At 35.8% G+C, this 6,558-nt stretch overlaps 1 long non-coding RNA gene across 1 annotated transcript; it reads right to left on the bottom strand.

Annotated features, from left to right (window-relative positions):
- Positions 1-3,427: 3,427 nt before the first annotated feature.
- Positions 3,428-6,219, bottom strand: LOC132610173 (uncharacterized). The gene is made up of 3 exons (XR_009571041.1): positions 6,006-6,219; positions 4,856-4,921; positions 3,428-3,937 (listed from the first exon to the last, which is right to left on the bottom strand). It is a non-coding gene; the product is annotated as an uncharacterized LOC132610173 (long non-coding RNA).
- Positions 6,220-6,558: the final 339 nt, after the last annotated feature.

Genomic DNA, 6,558 nt, shown 5'->3' with positions numbered 1-6,558 from the left:
ATATTTGGAACATAGCACAGAAAACAGATAATCTTTGGGTGAAATGGGTCAACCATGGGTACATCAAAGATAGGGATTGGTGGGATTATGTTCCCCCTTGTGACTGTTGTTAGTATTGGAGGAAGATATGCAACATCAAGGATAAATACAAACAGGGCTATGTTGGCAATGGATGGCTGAAAACTGACGGGAAATACTCCATTCAGAGTGGGTATTACTGGAGTAAAGGAGATATGGAAGCATGTCAGGGGTTTAGATGGATATGGAGCAAAGCTAAGATCCCCAAACACTGTTTCATTGGATGGTTTGTAGCACACAACAGGCTGCTAACAAGGCAAAGGTTGAAATGAATGGGAATAATATCAGATGAGAGCTGTGTGCTATGTGGTGGTGCGGTTGAGGGTATTGCACATCTTTACTTTGATTGTCAATTCTCAAGAGCCTGTTTAGATAATATACTAGTGTGGCTGGGGTGAGAATTCAAAATAGTGAAGTTTTGGGCCTTTGGAGAAGACTAACCAAGAGCACAAAAAGGAAGAACTGCAGAGAGTTCATCATAGCAATAATAGTGGCATTGATCTACAACATATGGAGGGCAGGGAGCACATCAGCTTGGCATATGACTGTGCCAATGCCTAGACTTGTCTGTGATATGATCAAGCAAGAGGTATACATAAGGGTGGCTAACAACAGAAAGAGGAAAGAATGTAGATATGGAAGGCAGTGGATAGAAAGACTATATACATAGAAAGCAGCTTACAAAGTTGATAGATAGTTTACTTATCTGATAATAAATTGTACTAGGATTAAGCTCAGGAGTAGTTTAGGACTGTTGTACCTGTTTGTCTGGTGATTAATAAAGCTATTTTTTCACCAAAAAAAAAAAAGATTTTATATAGATTTAGAACTAAACTTTATTTTGAATTGTTTTATGTTTATTATTCTTTAAATTAATGTTATATCATAAAATTACCAAAATGTTACTATACTACATATAAAATATATGTTTATGTTGTATTTTTAATTCAGTATCTTATGTGAAAAATAATATTTATCTTATAATTTGTTTTTTCCTAAATGGAATTGTTTAACCATGTTTTTTTTTTTTTTTTTGGTAAATGGAATTATTTAACCATCTTTAACCATGTTAATATCCTTTTATAGGGATGGCACGTACGAATATCATCAAACTTTGGCAAATGGCAAAACAAGGTACCAAAATTAATACTCCCTCCGTTTCAATTCATATGAACTCATTTGACTGGGCACGACATTTAAGAAAGAGGGAAGACTTTTGAAACTTGTGGTTCAAAGTAAGCCTTGAAAATTTGTGTGGCAGTAAATCATTCATAAAGTAAATTTGTTTCCAAATTAGGAAAGAGGTAATTCATTTTGGCACGGACTAAAAAGGAAATAGGTTCAAACAAATTGAAACAGAGGGAGTAGTTAGTATTGCAAATTCATTAAAAAATGCAAGAACAACTGATAACATAATTGATCAAAAGGCAAAAATATATATGTTAATCTAACAAAAATTATTAATTTTATCAAATTTTAATTTTTTAACGACCGCACAAAGTGGGGACATATTCACTTGTGAGAAATTAAATTGGGAGCTTATTTTGAAGAGAGTAGAAGTATCTGCATATGGGTTTCAGTAGGTCCAATTCTTTTTAGGAGTCTTATTGCCCTATTGGCTAGAGAACTTCTAACATCTTGAACTTTTATATTTATTTTATAAAATGTTGTGCCTAAGATAAAGTTAAATGAGAAACGCAATAAGTCAAAATCCATATTGTTATTAGGATCAAAGTGTAGTTAATTATTTCTCTTGTAGTGTAGTTTAATCTACTATAATCATTTGATTATCATTTTATATAAAAAGATCAATTGATGCTTATCACTCAATTTTACCAGCAATATATTAAATGTTTCTTCAATCATATCTATATCTCTTTTTTAGAGGGAATTAATGCATCATCGTGTTATGATGTAAAGAAAATATGTACACTCTCGAAAAGCTTTTTATATGCGGAGTTTATGCCAAGTCAAACAATTTATTTTTAAGAGCTACAAATTTGAGTAAGACAACAAATATCTTTCGTTTATTGATTTCCTAAAAACGTAAGTGTGAGTAATTTTTTTTTCCTGGACTCTCTCATCTACCATGAAATAGTTATAATAAGCTAAAGTAGCAAAGGTGTTTCCGTTTCTAATGATTTGAAGATCCACTTGTCAGGCAAGGGGGATAATAATACTAAGAAGAGACTAGGAAATAACGAAAGGGAAAGCCAATAAATGGACAAAGACTATGAATTTTCACAAGTCTACCCAAATTAAATTAATAACAGCTAACAAGTAGACTAGATCCCTTGAGAAGTTTCACGACAACTACAAATTTTCAAACTAAAGCAGAAAATTAACTGGAATATAATCATTGACGGAACTGATGAATGAGATCTAGATAGAAAAATCTCTTAAGATGCCATTAATATGGATCAAATTAGGTTATCGAATTCATGTTTTTGCTTATGTTATATAAAATTTTAAGGGTTAATGCTAAGGGATTGTTTGGTAGGAGGATAAGTTATCCTATGTAGATGGGATTGGGTGGGATAAGATGGAATTACTAATCCCACCTTTTATCCCATCTATATGGGATTGGATGGGATATCAAAAAAGTTATCGCACCAACCAAAAATAGGATTAATTCCAATCCCATTAGATTAATAATTTAGCCCATCCAATTCCTTCTACCAAACGCCCCTAAAAGTCCAATTTGGATAGGAATTTTGCTAAGCCATTGGCCATTCAACAACAACAAATCAGTATTATGAGGAAAAATGCACGATTTCTTAATATACGTTTTTTTTTTGTTTTTATGGAAATATGTATTTTTATAGAAAGTCTAATTATATACTCCTACAGTATATAGTTCCACAACTCAATTACTTTAAGTGGATAGTGAGAGGGTGCTGACTCATCAGCGTGACTGTGATGGACGGTATATTGTGCATTATCAACAATATCATTAATCGTTGATACCTTTTTTTTTTCTTTTTTCTTTTTGGCAATATATATGAATACTACCGTTAATAACACAAAATCGTACAAAACTAAGAACACCCATCCTTACAACCACCTTCTAGGAAGGGTCCAATGAGAAAATAGGCTTCAGAATGAACCATAACTAAGTACAAAATTTTTGCCAAAAAACTCTACATCAATATGCTCTCTTTGTTGTGCTAAAAAACTCGATCATCTCTGTTAGTGTCAAGTTTTTATGATGACAATTTTACTTGTGCAGGTATAGTAATTAAATCACACAAGGAATATATGAGAGCCCACAAAACAACTCCAACAAATGTGTCACGACCAACCCCGTAGGCCGTGACTAGTGCCCGATCTGGGCACCCGAACCCATCTATCAAATATTATCTCAAATTCTATCAACTCATTCTAGTATATGGCGGAAGCCGACAAGACTTTATTTCAAATTTAGGTAATTTCCAGAAAATTTCGGCAGAGTTTCCTTTGTTTTACGGACTATCCAATATACCCTGCACGCAGAAAATACCAACAAAAGCCACACAGGGCTAACCAAGCAATATATAAACATATGCGGACCGGCCGCCTCGGCGTATAGGATCGCCCAAACAACATATGCGGACCGGCCGCCTCGGCGTATGGGATCGCCCAAACGACATGTACATACATCTATACAGAAAGACCCTAACCCACAAACATGTCCACAGACCTCTAAACAGACCGACAGAATCATATGACGGGACAGGGCCCCGCCGTACCCATGAACGAATATATACAAATGCACTAATAAATATATATACCAAAAGTATAAGCTCCGGAAAGAGAGGAGCACTCCGAATAGCAGAAAGGGTGTCCTAAACAGGTGGATCACCAGGCTGTGCGTCTGTACCTGCGGGCATGAAACGCAGCCCCCGGAGAAGGGGGTCAGTACGAAATATGTACTGAGTATGCAAAGCAGAAGGTACAGAAATAAATCTGAATAATAATCGAATCAGATATACAGAAAATAATACATATCAAAATGTTTATTTCCAAAGTATAAATTATGCATAGGGCACTGGAAAATGTGGTCGCCCGCCTGTCGATGGCGCCACAACACAGCATAACACCAGAAAGTTTCAAATCTCCGAATCCCCGTCACACATCACAACACAGCATAACGCCAAACACAGCATAACGCCAAACATAAGTGGAACCCGGCCCTCGAGCGAGGAGCACGGTGAACCATAAACACAGCATAACATCGAAATGTATCAAAAAGCGCACGACAACAGAACCGGCCCGGGAACCGGCGAACGATATCATAGTAGGCACGAGCGGAGTAGTGAGGAATCATATGCATAAAATCATTATTATAAATCCGAAGGATAAGTAAAATAGTCATATTCGAAATCGGAATAATAATTATCACTTTTTGATTCAAAGTTGTCGAATTTACATAAAGGGCGTCGCGGGACCCACAGACGAGTATAGACCCGAACTGAGCCCGCCTATGAAAAACATACCCATTATACATCAAGCAAACTCCTATAAAAATTATTGGAGCGATCCGAGTCTCTATGCGAAAAATATGGCATTCAGAGATTACAAAATTCCTTAAAGTGAACATTTTCTTATGCGAATTTCAGAAAGCGATTACTTCAAATACATCATGGTTCATATTTCATAAAAACATACATAAGAGTGCCAAAGAATATATATATGGATCATAACATGCTCGGATCTCGAATTTGGAATTCCCTTAAAGCTCTAATCTAGCCTATGTGAAACTAAGGCATGCCAAAAGAAGGAAGATTGCTTTACATACCTCAAACGCTCTCCAATATGATCCAACTCAAGCTAAGTCCAAACTATGATTCGGGCTGCCCACGATCTAAAAATAAGCCATAAAATGCCAAACATTAGCTAAAGACTCTTTGGGCATTAAATTCCAATTTCGCCCTTAATTCTACAGAAATTTGGGCAGCATTTCCCCTGTAAATAGGCTACCCCGAGAATTTAACTCGGCCGTATCAATCAACAACAACAACAACAACCAACCTAACAACATCAATAATAAATTTGGAAGACAAAATAACATTAATAGCTCTCTTTTTCATCATTCGACAACTTTCCAAATATTCAATTCAACGGCTCACATTCAAGCCACCACATCGCTCACACATTTAATTATCCACCCGAGTCTTTACCACAATATTCTAGGACATTCTAAACAATCCACATAATATTTCCAACGACCCGAAAATTTTTCCACTGTTTGGCCGAAAACAGTCCCCTTTTCCATTCCTCATTTTCAAGTCATGTTTTGTACCACAATCCACAATATAACGATATGATTTTCATAAAATATACAATTTACGTCAAACGCACAACTAGCCTCAAAACAGCCCACAATTTCTCAACATCAATCTTGAGCCACTTAAACACTTATTTCCAACTAGAATTCGTTTCGACGATAACTAAAATACTAAGCGATAGTATTACGATCTTCGACACATTATAAAACTCACATTCGCCCGCGCCACACACATACACATGTTAATGATTCTTATATATACAAATTTTATTCAATGCACAAAGTTCTCCAAATCAGTCCGCAACGCTTACTATGTCAATTTGGGACATTAAATTCTCATTTCTAACCTACAAGTCATCACCATAACCATTACGACGCTAAGCGAGATTAATTCCTTCTTTGCTACAATTTGGAGGCTATAAACACGGCTACACTACACATATACATGTATCGATGATTTTTATTCTTTTCCCCACTCGATACCAATCTAACATAATATAGAATTAATTCATCAAATTCCATTTGTCACACCCATATACACGGCTAGAACACCCATCACACAACCCACTTCCAATCATACTATATTTCATGATTTCCATCCCTATTAACATACCATAACATGAATAAATGTTCACAACACAAAAACAAGAGCAAAACATACCTTTCTTCTTCAATCCACCAAATAGTTAGGGTTTGCAAATGGGTACAACTAATGGTTGGATGACCCGAACAACTCTTCCACGCTACTTAGGGACCTCAATATAGTGGGTTAACACCAAGGAAATAATTTTTGGGAAGCTAGAATTTGATTTGGTTTTCCTAAGGTTGGGCCGAAAACAGTGGGGGTTGGGAACTCTCTATTTTCTTGTTTTGTGCTAAGTGAAGAAGTGAATAAATGAGGAATGAAGACTTGGTCTTCATCTTTTAAGTGGTTCACAAAATATCCACATTGCCTTGGGTCCACACAATGTGTTGGACCAATTAAAATTGGTCACACAATGTGTGGGACCCCTTTTTAATTCACACGGCCCCCATGGCATTTTTGGCACCACATTTTAAATTCCAATTTTATGAATTGTGGTCCCAATTTTCCCTAAGTGTTCAATGCCAACAATTTCATATATAACTTATATCTCAAAATAAAATAAAATGGTCAAAAGTTCCGACTTCGAATCCCGGAATGGTCTTGGCCTTAAATTATCATAGTTAATCCG

The sequence above is a fragment of the Lycium barbarum genome, chromosome 9 (assembly GCF_019175385.1).
Source record: "Lycium barbarum isolate Lr01 chromosome 9, ASM1917538v2, whole genome shotgun sequence".
NCBI lineage: Eukaryota > Viridiplantae > Streptophyta > Magnoliopsida > Solanales > Solanaceae > Lycium > Lycium barbarum.
Note: the sequence above shows the minus strand (reverse complement) of the source record. Positions and strands in the feature narration are given on the sequence as shown.